A 13,579-nucleotide genomic window follows, 5' to 3' on the forward strand; every position below is an offset into this window, starting at 1 on the left:
GAAAAGGATAACGATCAACGAGCACGAAATGAGAGCGCGTATTTGCTCAAAGCGGGAACATCGACCGGTTAGTGAACAGTCCTTCACACAAGAAACTTGAAGCCCATTTGAGTCATGAAATCTAACTCAACAGTTCTCGTCCAACATAGAAAGAAAGTAAGCAGAAATACGGCATCATATAGCAAGACGTAATTTCGGGAACCAGGTTGCTCTCCCACGCTCCAGAACTGGCCGCAGATTCCATTCATATAGTCATTAATATAACAGCCCCGTCCCAGTTTTCAAGCTCATTATTATAAGGGTTCCCTTACTGGAAATCACCCTGTTTGTTTATTCCATGCTTTCTTTTTATTTGTTGACTTATTTTGTTTAATCATTCATACTATGGAATGTGTGAATTATAAATTACATACCACCCGAAAGTACAATCCTTAAAAGACCAGACTGGCAGATACAATGAGAGCAGCATAAGAACTGTAAGGGCAAAAAAAACAACAAAAAAACAAAGGCAAGAGGACACTGAAACTGCACCAAGAGTAGACGCGATAGCGCCACCAACACCGACTTTTCATTTCGCAATTTCGGAGCTATATTTCTACTTCTGCCATGCTCGATTTCGCCTTCAAAGTTCAAACAGGAAGAGCACACGCGTTATTCACGTGACGAGCCCCGCGCCAGTAGCTTCCCTTGCCGCTGTGAGGCAACATTCTTAGATTAGAAAGTTGGACTGAAGCGAGTGCGTAGGTGCAACTACAGCTGCGCTGCACCGCGTGATATGAGACGACGCACTATGCCTAATCATGTGTTAATGCCGTTTGGCGTGAATATATGGCGTGCGCTGCCTAGCTGCTATTGAAAGCCATGGAGGTGAAGCCAGGTGCCCGGCCGCATCGATGGTGCATCGAAGACGCCGGGCTGCTTCACACGATCCTCGCGATAAAGAGCGGCACGAAGCTGAGTTGGCGAGGATGAGAGTAAGTCAGCTGGTAGGGTTGCTGCAGAAACGGATGTTCTTCATACGTTGCTGGGGTTGCTAGGTAAGCAAAGTCGGGTTATGTTGAGCAATAAAGTGTAATATTTAAGCCATAACAATGACGAGGATCAGCTCTAATTTGGTCGACAGCTAGTAGTTGTATAGTGTGAAGATATAGCCCCATAAAGGGGCCATAGGTTCATGGCCCTTGGCGACTTAGGGCTCTTGTCAAGGCCCGGATCTGTATATTCGAGTCAGATCTGAGAAATGCGGCCTCCCACTGGTCTAGATTTGTGAGCTGTAAACCTGCAGGAGGAGGGTTCTTAAGGAAAGCCCAGTGTAGGTGTGATTGAGTGGCTTGTTTACCACTGTTTACAGGAGGGGAGTGGGCACCAGGATATATGCGAGCATTTGTCACGGGGCTGCGAAAATTGTTTGGAGCTGCCTCCACGCAACCCATTGGTGTTTGAGGATGGACATAGGATGGACATATGTGCGGGGGGATAGATAAGTCTACCTAAGTGGTAGCGCATGGTTATCTCATGAAGTGTAATCATACGATCTCTCGCCGTCTACAGAAGAGGCGACTCTACAGCCCGGTCGACGAATTCTCGAGTATGATTGTGGGCCGCCTCGTTTCTTGGATGGGATGAGCGCCGATGGACCCAGATCAATTGGATCTGACCAATTTGGAGATTAGGGGTGTGGAAGAGGGAAAGGTAGGCAGAGAATACCCGGCTTTTACTGAAATTACGAATTCAATTCATTTCTTTTAAAGAGGATGATACGGGACTAAACGTTGTGAGAACGGCTTAATTGGCGTCCAGGCTAATCACAAGTTAGCTCCTTAAATTGCAGAATAATCAAGCTAAACCGTGTATAACCGTGTCAACCGAGAATATCACTCAATGCACTAGGTCCAGCTAGGTTGAACGACCGCAATATTTTCTGTTTATTTGGTTTCTGAGGGCAAGGAAAACTCAGGATCTGCCTCATGTCTCGATGGAAAACTACACATAGAGTGAACGGCATATAACTGGAAGCACATGCGTAGGCAGTCAGCTCGAATCCCTATCATAAACTAGCCTCAAACCTGACCAGCTTAAAAATGCTAAATGAAAAGCGAAATGATATAAACCGTCCCTAACGCTGCACATAAAATGGTTGCAACATAGTTTTGATATGAAATCACGTGCATAATTTTCCGACGAGATTTCTTTTTTTCTTAATTATGGATTACGGCGACCCCTTTGGGACGAAATTAGCTATATGCGCTATCACATAACAAAAGGGACTGCACGCTTTAATTTATACTAGAGTGTAAAGCGCACTTTTTTATATATACAGGTATCAATATATCTATGCTAGCAGTTCTACTCTATAGATAGCTCTAGGAATATAAAGACTAACAACAACTGCTCTTATGTGTGACGCTACTCGAAGCGTAAGCGTTTGTTCTTGAAACAAGAGCTCCCAGGAACGGCAGGTGGCCGTCGGCCTCTTGCGCGGTGAAGCGCCTACAGTCTGTTCTGACATAATATTCATAGGGCACGGCAAAAATTGTGGACAGCTTCTTCACCTAAACGTGCGCTTTTATGAATTACCGATAGAGCAGCCTCTCACGTGGTGCAGTGCAAGTATAAGAATGATTTTCAAGTAAACCCAGTCACTAATGCTGCAGCGTGGGCAACTGCAGCAGACTGAAGTGCGAGTAACTGAAAATATAGTTCCAATTCTGATGAGTTGGGTCTCGGTAAAAATAAGGGAAAAAGATCCCCCTGCGCTGCAGCCTCGACAATAAGGGCGTAGGTGGCACTGAACCTAGTTGAAGGAGATATGCCTTTACGTTTCCTAACTCAGTTAATGCTCACACACTACCTCACAAGGCGTTTTAATAAAATGTATAAGAGTTGAAGCGGTTAGCGTTCTTCTATTGTCCTGTGCAGTCTATGTATTTCATAAATATCGGCACAGAGGGTACGCTCCTAAATTGCAAATAAACACAGTTTTTCTCCTTGCTTCGGTACGTAAATATAACTTCGCGCCGATTCTTTCACCTCATGTCGTCTAATATTTTTCTAGTTGCTCATGATAAAAAAAAAAAGAAGTTTCATCTAGTTAGCACTGCATAATATACTGTAGTATTTCTCACGTTGTGGCGAAGGAAAACAAAACGCACTTTGTCTGCTATATCTAATTTCTTTTCACATGTAGGCCAAGAGAACGCGTCTGCCTGATGAAGTAGGCCGAATGTGAATTTGACGACAAGTACTAACACGCGTCATACCTACGCAGAAGATGACAATGGCCGTTGTTGATCGTTTTGTCCCTATTTCTCAAAATAGTTGTATAAAAATTTTATTTGTTAAAGCGAAAGCACTAATACTCTGTGTAAAACCTATAGTCTTTTTTGACTCCGAAACAATCGCCTTAAAACTACCATACCAAGGTCAAACCAAGTACACCCCCAAAACTAATAGCGTATTTGAATGCAAACAGGCTTATAGAAAAGAAAAGGTGAGGTAAATGCCAAACCTTTTCAGTGGACACAGAACCACGCTGTAAAAAAAAAAAAAAAAAAAAAAAAAAAAAAAAAAAAAAAAAGAGGAGGAAGCGGGAGTGGAAGATGTAGCATTGTGGAGGACTACGGCTCATTTCTGACCACATGGAGTGTATTTGATTGATAGAAAAACCTTATTTTCCACCAGAAGAAGCCGATCACCCCAGCTCCCGGCACGCAGGCCTGGAAGATGGAGGCCGCCGCGTTAAAGGCGGGCTGGCAGGCATTGGGCCATGGCATCCTTCTCCGCCAGGTGGACGATGTTCCGCTGGAGCTCAGAGTCCGTGCTTTGCAGCAGGGTCTGCCAGTTCTTTCTACTAACTATATATTTTTCCCGCCACGGGAGAGTGCGGGCATTCATCTTTAACGTACTCGCCACATAAAGAGAGCTTACAACAGAAAGAAAAGTAAAACTAGCTGCTGATTTCACTGTGAAATGGGCATTTCCTCTCCTGATACTTACCTGTGCAGAAACAAATTGTTGCGTTTGAAAGGGAACGAACGACCAATGAACAAAACTATTATGTACTGTTCGAAAACTGTCACATCGAAACGGGGTTGCCCCAGCCGGATCCGAGCCCAGGCACTATAGTTGAGTAGTCGAACGTCTTAATCATTGAGCCACCGTGGCAGGAGCTCTCGCTCGTTATAATCTCGCCCACAACTTGCATCATTTTCTTTTTGTTCTTACGGTTGGATTTGATAAACTTACCTATTATGTAAAACCCTCAGCAGCCCAATAAAATTTGGAAAACTAAACGAAATGTAGAGTTTTTCATTATAAAAGCTCTCTCTGATTTATGGCAGCATGACGCGATCGTACAGTAAAAGCGTCCGTTCTAAAATGTCTCGAAATAGAGATTATAACTGTCTCGTGATAACAGCCAATTCATGAAACGACTCACGTTGTCGACTTCGACTTCGCACTGAATGCAGACCCGCCTTCAAGGCTGTAGCCAAAGCAACCTCAAGAAATATAAAACAAAGTGGGCGTCACGTAGCACTGTCTGTTGTCGTCATAAGCCGATGCGCATTTCTTGACGGTTATGATTTCATCGACTGACATTAGGAAGAAAAAGGGGCAGCTCATAGTTTTTCTTTAGCTTTTTTTTTGTGTGTGTTCTGATGAGGCTCTTAATTTTGCGGCGTGACAGCAAGGTTCCCTGTTTCCCGTGATCTGGCTCGTGTCGATTGACGTCAGCGCTTTCATAAGTTGTGAGTCGAGCCTAATGCTTGGGTACAAAAACTCTTACTTTTCATAAAATATTGGCATCAGCGCGTCGCGTACCTCGGCAGAGCATTGCGAAGGCCGTTCTAACCAGCAGCACGAGTTCAAAGGAGAGAAGACTGCCTTCGCACATTCGAACGATGCTTTAGGAAATTGCTTTAGATTACTCCGGCACTCTTGAAAAGGAACGCTTTCGAGCGAAATGAGATTCAAGAAAGGGTTAAGTGCTTTTGGCGTGTGCACACTTGGTGAGCGTTATTTTATTGTTACCTTCATGAACCCGAAATTGGCTTTGGAAGCATTGCTAAAATATGCAAAATATTCCACTGTATGCTCTGAGTAGGGTCAATGCCCCCTTACCGGTTGGACTTGAGTGAAGCGCTTATTATTGTGTTGGATGTCTACAGAACAAAAGCAAAGCAAAGACAAATGAATAGTGTCAGTCTTCATGCGTCGAATGCGTATGTATGATGCTATTCCGCTCTCGTACGAACAGACTGAGACACGAATGCGTTCACATAAATGCATCGGGACATACAAGGAATTGACAGGAAGGCTTAACAAGGTTATTTGCTAGGCTAATTGGTATATCATTATGGTTGTTTTAGCGTTTCTAAAAGTTACGACACAAAGGCATCGACTACCACATAATGCAGCGTATTCAAAACTAAGGGAGAACAAGACATGAACGTGTCCTTATTAATTTTTATCCCTGGCCATGTGCAAAATGCAGAATTACTGGAACGTTCCGGCTCACCAGGCACGACATCCCACATATTTATACCTACGCGCACATATCGCTGAAGTGAAAATACTCATTTTCATAATTTTTGTATTTTTTTTTTACAAAACCCACCAACGAAAAACGCCGAATGCGGAACAATCAAGATAGGCCTGTGAAACGCCCCCGAAAATAAATGACGCCTAAATAAAATCCTTTCTTGGCAACCGATGAGACCATAGTAGGACTCCATTAGACTCTGCTCTTATTTGGAGCAGTAGGTAACAACAACGCACGCAGCAGCCGTCCGTCAGGTTTACAATCCGCCTGTACCCGTTCCTAAGTCCGCCGAGTTGGGGACACAGCCAGCGCGCGCGCACGTAGACTGTAGACCACTGGCAAACAGGCACGCCAGCTGTGCAAACTCGGCCGCCGCTGCCTAAACCACTCGAACAGCCTAGATGCTGAGGCCACTCTCACAAGTGTAGACGGCAACGCAGCGTCGGCGCGCAAAGGGAATAGGCGAGAAAGGGAAAGGCTTATCCTGCCGCGCCCTGTCTCGTCCCGTCTGTGAGCACCGAGTTTGTACAGCCTAATGGAATTCGTTGCGAGGATAGACCGCACGCCTTACCTGCCCGGACCAGAGGCCGAAAACCTAAGCCACTCTCTCCCCATCCCCCTTTCTTTCATCACCTTTCCTATCCTTCCAGCTGTGGTGCAATTTGGTTATACCACGTCGATGTCGCACAACCTCTAGAGGCCGTAAGCAACAGTGGATGTTAGGGAGTAGCAACACCGAACTTACTTGCGTGCCTCGAAGTTGTAACTTCGGAACTAGATTGGCCTGAGACAATACTACTACTGAGTTGGCAAGAAATGGCAGTCCAACTGTGCTGCCGAATAGTAAGATGTCCTCGAACTGGTAGTGACGAAGAATAAGATTTTTCTTTTTATTTTTTTATGAGCAGCGTCGCACCACCTAAAAACGCCGAGTGCTTTTTTTTTTTTTTTTCTTTCGTTTCACCAAAGGCCAACTCGTCAACGTATATAAACTCATCAAGAATATAAATTGTAACTCTCTAAGTGGATTCATTCTCGACGAACATTTCAAATTATACTTTTGCGTTTTTAATAAAGTTTTCAATTCCTAATTGCTAAACATGTGCCTAGTGGTACGCTCGCCAAATAAATTGAGCTTACCAACACAAAACAAGTAAAACTACCTGCTGATTTCACTGTGAAAAGAGCATTTCTTCTCCTGGTACTTACCTGTCCAAAAACAAACTGTTGCGTTGAAAGGGAATGAACGAACAATGAACAAAACTATTATGTAATGTTCGAAACAGGTGTCACACTATTGTTACGTCGTTTGAACGCACCCCACATTCCCAACAGCAAGCCCTCTCTTAAAGGCAACGTCAGCAACAAGACATGAACTGGTTTCGTGTCAATTTTATTAGTTTTTATTTACCAGAATAGATCCAGCTGTCTACACAAAATTTCCATTAGATATCCTATACTGACCTTACTGACCAGCTTTCATTCAACTCGGTCCATTCGAACCTTCTCGGGAACTGGCCGAACCGTGACGTCGATGACCGAAGCGATCGAACGTGCACCAATTCAAAACGGACGCGTCGTAGGGACCCAGCGGACCACGGGGCGCAAAGGTGTAGTAGAAACTGCGCGAAATTAATTAGGCGAGTGCCCCCGCATCTCTCTCCCTTCATCTCCACTCGGCCTCATTCCATGCCATATTCTTTTATTCGCCTTCCCTCAGGGGACAGCGTTCCGGGATCAACGACACTGCCGACTCATTAGAAGGGCGCGGTATTCGATTCCCTTCCCACCTTTCACGTTTTCCTCAGTGTCGTTTCCATCTGGCCTGCGCTGCCCAAGTTCATTTCCCCCCGTCTCCATCCTTCTCCTTTTTGTATTTCTTGATGTCCGTGTCCAGCGTCCCTTCTCCAGTAGGAGTTGCATTCGTTTTAGTGCTCCGGCGCCTTCCACGAAAGATGAAGAAATGTCATATATCTGCATGTAAATGCTTCGTCTTTTTACGGTTCCTGTTCCGGTTATTGCGTAAAAAGCTGCAGCACGTGAAACTTGGGCCTTCCATAGACAAAAGTCGGGAAGAGCTATTAGGCAAGACCAAAATGCGGGGAACGGACCTTTCTTTCTTCTAGCGGCTTTTGTTTCTATGGGCACTAGCGCTTCGTTTCAGCGGTCGTATACGATTTCCCTCTGTGCGCTCGAGCATCTTCTCGTCACTCAGTAAGGGAAGACGAGGCACCGAGCGGTCCCAGGCTGTATTCGCGGAATCCATGCATTGATTGCTTCCTAGATGGCAATTCATGTCGATGCACTTCCTTACACAATGTTTCTGTGTATGTAGAAACAACGGCATGTGCATATCTTTGTTTATACTGCGGTACTTATTTCTCCTTCCTTGAACGTTCAGAGATTTGTCGAAGCTGCACTGCTGATATATTATGACTCTCGATGCTAGCCTGCTGAATAGCAGGAAAAATTGATTCTTTGGAATTCTTATTGCGGCCAGGATAACTATCATTCCTCCTGAACTACGTTCGACGGATTAATAACAGAAAGCTACATGGAAAGTTGGCGTAGCGTTTTCACCTTCGCTATTAGGTTTGCTGGCATCCAACTTCTTGATCGTACAGGTGTAGATAACAGCAAATCGATATTCATCTAAGAAATTATCAGGACTTTTTCCTACTAATGTAGCCAGCATTTCTATAGTAAACTCGCCATCTGAAACAGACATGGGTTAACAACGAGTAATCGTGTTTCTTTGTGTTCTCAAATGGCTTTTGGGAAAACACCGCTCTGCCTTGTATTTTACTCGTATGAGCTTGCTTAGCGTTGGCTTTGAAACACATTCGAAAGGTACTAATAATTTACAGCTGCCCACACTCCTATGTATATTTTTTGTTTGCATTTTGGTGAAATGCAGCACATCATTTATGCAAAAGTTTGGTCCGTGGGTGATACTGTATGATTACCTCGTAATCAATCAGTGGCAAACGTCCCAGCAATATCTAACACTACATAGACTGCCAGCAGACTCGGAAGGGATGGAAAATTTAATTCTTAGGAAAGTTACGCGGGCACTCTACGCATACCTACTCGAAATATAACGTGAATAGACGTCTTTGCTTTTGACTTCATATCCCTCGAAATATAATGACTGTCCTGAAATAACCTAAAGATAAATTGCGCAAATTGCGGATAAACGCTGAATGCCGGGGAACTGCTTTCATGCAATGCAAAAGAAAAAACGATCCCTATGTAAATTCGCTTCATGAGCACAAGCCCCATCCGATCATCTTGCATGTCATTCAGAGAGGAAATGTTTTGAAAGTCTAAGCATATACGGGGGATTAAAGACTTACCACATTTTCTCTTCTCGCACATAAACAGTTGTAATTTACCAGGAGCGCTTTTATGACGGCAATTTCCTGAGAAGGGAGGACTAAGGGTAATATCAGGCGTTATGTTTGGCACTGCTGGCGACGACTTACACACTACGTTCTCTCCCCATAGTCTGAATTCGGACGTTCCAGAGGCTTTTTAAAAAAACAGAGCTGACCTTAAGAGTTCGTTCTTCCATCTCTGCTGAAGTTTCGTCTTGCCTTAATGAGAGCGCACGAGCAGAATATATCTCTTATGTTCAGTACAGATGGCCACGAATACGCTCATTGCACTGCGATTAGCCGTGCAGATTGCAGCTGGCAGTTAGTTTACACTGAGGTACAGAAAGGCCTGCGATACTTGTTTAGCATTTTACCAGATGTAAATGTAGGCCCGAACGTCATGCGCGCTTCAAGGATCTTATGTTGCCGCTAACAAAACAAAAACTATAAAAGTATTGACAGGAGGGCGTATTTCTTGCGTCTCCCACGAAAGTCCACCTGCTCTGCGCGCCTCATCAACATGGGTGTATAATATGTGAGCTCTTCACAGAAATCAACTGCATACAGAAGATGATAAAGATGCAGCCACCTTTCAGTTGTAGATCTTAAACTGAGCATGATAACAGCTCATGATATTTATGCGGCGATTGTGACCCTACTTCCAGCGATTCAGCAAATTCAACGTGAAAAAGAAACAAGACCAGAATAGATTTGAAAATAACTTCACGGCAAAAGTTCAATAACGAAACCTTCAACTGGCGTCCAATGCAAACCTGTACCTGGGCCCTTATTTGATCCCAACACGGCGCAACAGGGGCATGTTCTGTAATCATACATGTTGAATGTGCTTCATTGCCTCTGCCTCGATAGCCTTTCTATACGCGCACCCGTTGCCTGCTTTGTTTGCACAGTATAAAGCATTGTTTGAAATTAGACGGGCAGTATGAACCGCTTCAATAAGAACTATAATACATCCCATACGTTTCAGAGCTTCGGAATACAACACGCCCATTGAAGGGGCTTGGGAAGGTATTCCTTTCAACTTTTCCGATACAATGAGGGTAATTTCAACAGCTCAGTTTCGTTGATTGTATTGAAAACATTTTCAAATGTTAATCTTAGATATTTTTCACAGTTTGGTAATAAAAAGAAATGATTTGAAGTTACGAACATCTACGCAAAGAAACTGAAGTGGCGATACAACACTGGATTGTAACTCGCATAAAATAAATAAATGTAGAAGGATAATTGAAAGAGCCGCCTCGCTTTCGACTATCTTTCTTAACATAGCACATAAGGGTGGAATGCCCTCACAGAACCCCTTTCGATATTAGATTAAAGTAATTGACATGCGATGCAGCGACTTTAGGGATGATTTAAATCAACGAACAAAGTCAGCAGATGATCAAGATGTCTGCAGCTCTGTAAGAGAACTTTAAAGGTAGACAGCATACGCAGAAAAAAAAACAACGAAGGAAGAGGGAAATCGATGGATGGTTTGCGAGATGGTCACATGAACGATGAGGGGATAACTTTGACTGCGCTCCCAGTAGTATCGACGAACGCGTTCCGTCGCTGATCTTGCCTTTCATCAGATCCGCTTTCCTCTTCATCCTCCAACTACAACAGCCTTTGTAGCCTGCGTATCAGATGCCGAGTGCCTCTCGATCGGTAGTTAGCCGGCAAAGCCGATCTCTGGCACCGGAGCGAGGGAGGGCAACGATGGGCGACAACGAACGGCGTTCGTGCGAACGATCTCGACAAGAGGTGATTGTCCGCGCGCGAGTAGGGATGGTGGATAACAAAAGAGGAGACTAATGCTCGTTTCCTTATTTATTCTATGCCGCGCTTCCTTTCTTTTCCTTTCTTCCTTTCCTTGCGTCTTTTCTTCTTTCTTTTCCTTCTCGCAGACACTGGGCGTGGCGGAAGGCTGGCTTTCTTCTCTTCCGCTTCGTCTTCCTCCTTCTGTGTTCCCCTTTTCATCCCATTCTCTCCCGTAAGCTTGCCTCTCAAATGTTCCCGCCGATGCTTAGTTTGTTTTGCACTGAACGCAGAGTGAGCAGTTCCCGTCGCATTTTTTCTTCTCTTCCAAATGCAGTATTTCCGCCCCTCTTTCTTTCCGGAATCCTCAAAGGTCGGAGACATCAGCGGTGTGGTGGTAACCAGCAGTAGAGCGAAGTAGCGGGCTCTCCTTTCGCGCACGAATAGTTTCGTGGCCGTGACAGAGATGGATGACAGTACGCATTTTCTTGCGAAGCTAAGTCAGTAGCCGCTGAACATCCAAGTCAGGCGCGCGCAGCCAGACATTCCGCCGCTAACACCCCTCCCTCTCTTCGTTTTCCTTCACTCTCCCATCTTCGATACCAAATCTGTCTCCTTTATTGCCTTTTTTTTTTTATCTGCTCGTTGCAGAAAATCCTTCCCTACAATGCCGCCAGCTTCGTCGCATCAAGACTGCATGTTTAAAGGAGAACTTTTTCTTTCTCCGCCTCAGACGTAATTCCTGCCATGGCAACTTACATTTCATATACGTTTCGGTACACACTGTCGAGCCTGATAAGCAGGAAGAACCGAAATGTTGGTCGTGATGTAAAAAAAAAAAAAAAAAAAAGAAAGAAAAAAAAAAGGTAAGGGACAATCAACTGGCCTGCACAGTTCAGGGGGAAAGGGCGCCCAGGGTCCACCCGATGGGGTGCATGGTTGAATAGGTTTAGTAAAGCACCACAATTTGTCGTCTCTCAGCCAGCCTTTTTTTTTTCTTTTTTTTTTTTTTGCAGTCGGCCGAAGCCGCTATTTACCAGACACGAGGCGTTGACCGCGTATAAGCAGACCCGCTTTTCAATGGCTTCTGCTGGAGTGCATTCGCAGGAAATGAATTCGTAAATGCACGTTTGCAAGATTTGCAAGCAGCCTCTCAGTTCAGTGCGAGCGCGAAGAAAAGCAACCTTTGCAGTCAGAGGCGCCACTGCAACTCAACACAAGTGTCGTCAGGAAAGAAAAAGAAAAGAAATGCAGTAACATGACACGGTAGTGATAGTTGTCCTCATGAAAGAGTCGGAGCGAGGACAGTAAAAATGTCCGCTGCAGCAGAGTAGACATAGAAGCTACATGAAACAAAGAAAGGAAATATTTGGAGCAGCCATGGAATTCCCAGTTTCCTGAAAAAGGACACGACTGCAACAAAGCAATAGTGTGATTTTTAGCCCTTTTGCTTTGTTAAGTAGTTCAACAGCACAGGCATATATCTTTAATTTTCAATACCTATCTAGCTATTTATATTAACGAAAGCTACAATGCGGTAGGTTATCGAGCCTTCGGTGTGTTACTATGGCACCGTGAAAGACGAAGAAGAAGACGAAGATGTCGTGGGAAGCGTTGGCTGGCAGCTGACATGGCCGAGCACTAACTGAACGTAGGGCTTCTAAAATTAAGTTTGGCAGAAGCTGCCAACTCGGGCCTCTCCTTTCATATGGGAGCTAGGGTAATACCCTTATCAGTCTGCCAAGACCCTTGCATTCACGTTATGCCTAGGCCACACAGGCACGTTCATACGGCTCGGTTAAAGCGAGGCTTTATATGTTGGCTGGTAGCTTACGCTATCGCATCATCGCGAAGGTGGGAGTGAAAACAGATAGAAAAAGGTGCCGTAGTGAAGGGCGTCACCCCCGCGCGATAGAGGCTTTCGCCTCATCGCACTTCAGTGTTCAAAAGTGCCCCCTATGGCATAAATGAAGCTGGAGCCGTAGAATGAACTACTATGCGCAAAAGCCATGTCTCTACTTTCAAGCCGAACCTAAGCGTAGCCATGCAGATTGCTTTCGCGTAACTCAAGGTTTAACCACTAGCTAAACCACAGTTATTGTTTAATTAAATATTTATTAATTTATTTATTTATTTATTTATTTATTTTTTTATTTATTTATTTATTTATTTATTTATTTATTTATTTATTTATTTATTTATTTATTTATTTATTTATTTATTTATTTATTTATTTATTTATTTATTTATTTATTTATTTATTTATTTATTTATTTATTTTCGCTGGTCTCTTCCAAGCTTCGTTTGAAGGCATTGCATATTAGCGACCTTAACCAGGATTAGCACACAGAAAAACGAGTGGCAACAAAGTCTCAACATCAAAACCGCAAGTGTGGGTTGCTCCAAAGTATGATTCTTATAATATGTAGTGTTTAACTTCTTGATGCTGCTCATGTGTTGAGAGACGCTGAAGCTAATGCTTCTGACTAATTTAGATACATTTATGTGCAGCAGAATGTGAAACTTCATACACATATTGCCTTAAATGCAATAACTACAGGACACAATTTTTTAAAGGAATACTACCCGCCATTTTAATTCTTGGTTCAGTATAGGGATGCGAATGTATTTGAATTGGCTAGTCGCAAAATTTATGAAAATTGGCTCCACATATGCAATACTGTATATATCGAATATTTTGCATAAAGGTACTGCACTCACATATGGCTAGAGTGCCGATTCCCTCCTTCACTCGAATTCGGGGTCGTATATTCCTCTTCTTATAGTAGCTCCTCTTTAAATATCAGCCGTGACAATATCAATACGCGAAAGCCTTCAATCACTCTCGAATAGTTTTTAAAACGCGCCGGCCTCGTGCATAAAGAGAGGCAGATGAATG

At 43.9% G+C, this 13,579-nt stretch overlaps 1 pseudogene; it reads left to right on the forward strand.

The window, feature by feature from the left end:
- The first annotated feature begins 1,632 nt into the window (after positions 1 to 1,632).
- LOC146199285 (uncharacterized) overlaps positions 1,633 to 13,579 on the forward strand; it is a 158,048-nt pseudogene continuing 146,101 nt past the window's right edge.

This window comes from Amblyomma maculatum, chromosome 2 (assembly GCF_055883805.1).
Source record: "Amblyomma maculatum isolate TAMU_Amacu chromosome 2, ASM5588380v1, whole genome shotgun sequence".
In the NCBI taxonomy this organism is placed as follows: Eukaryota; Metazoa; Arthropoda; class Arachnida; order Ixodida; family Ixodidae; genus Amblyomma; species Amblyomma maculatum.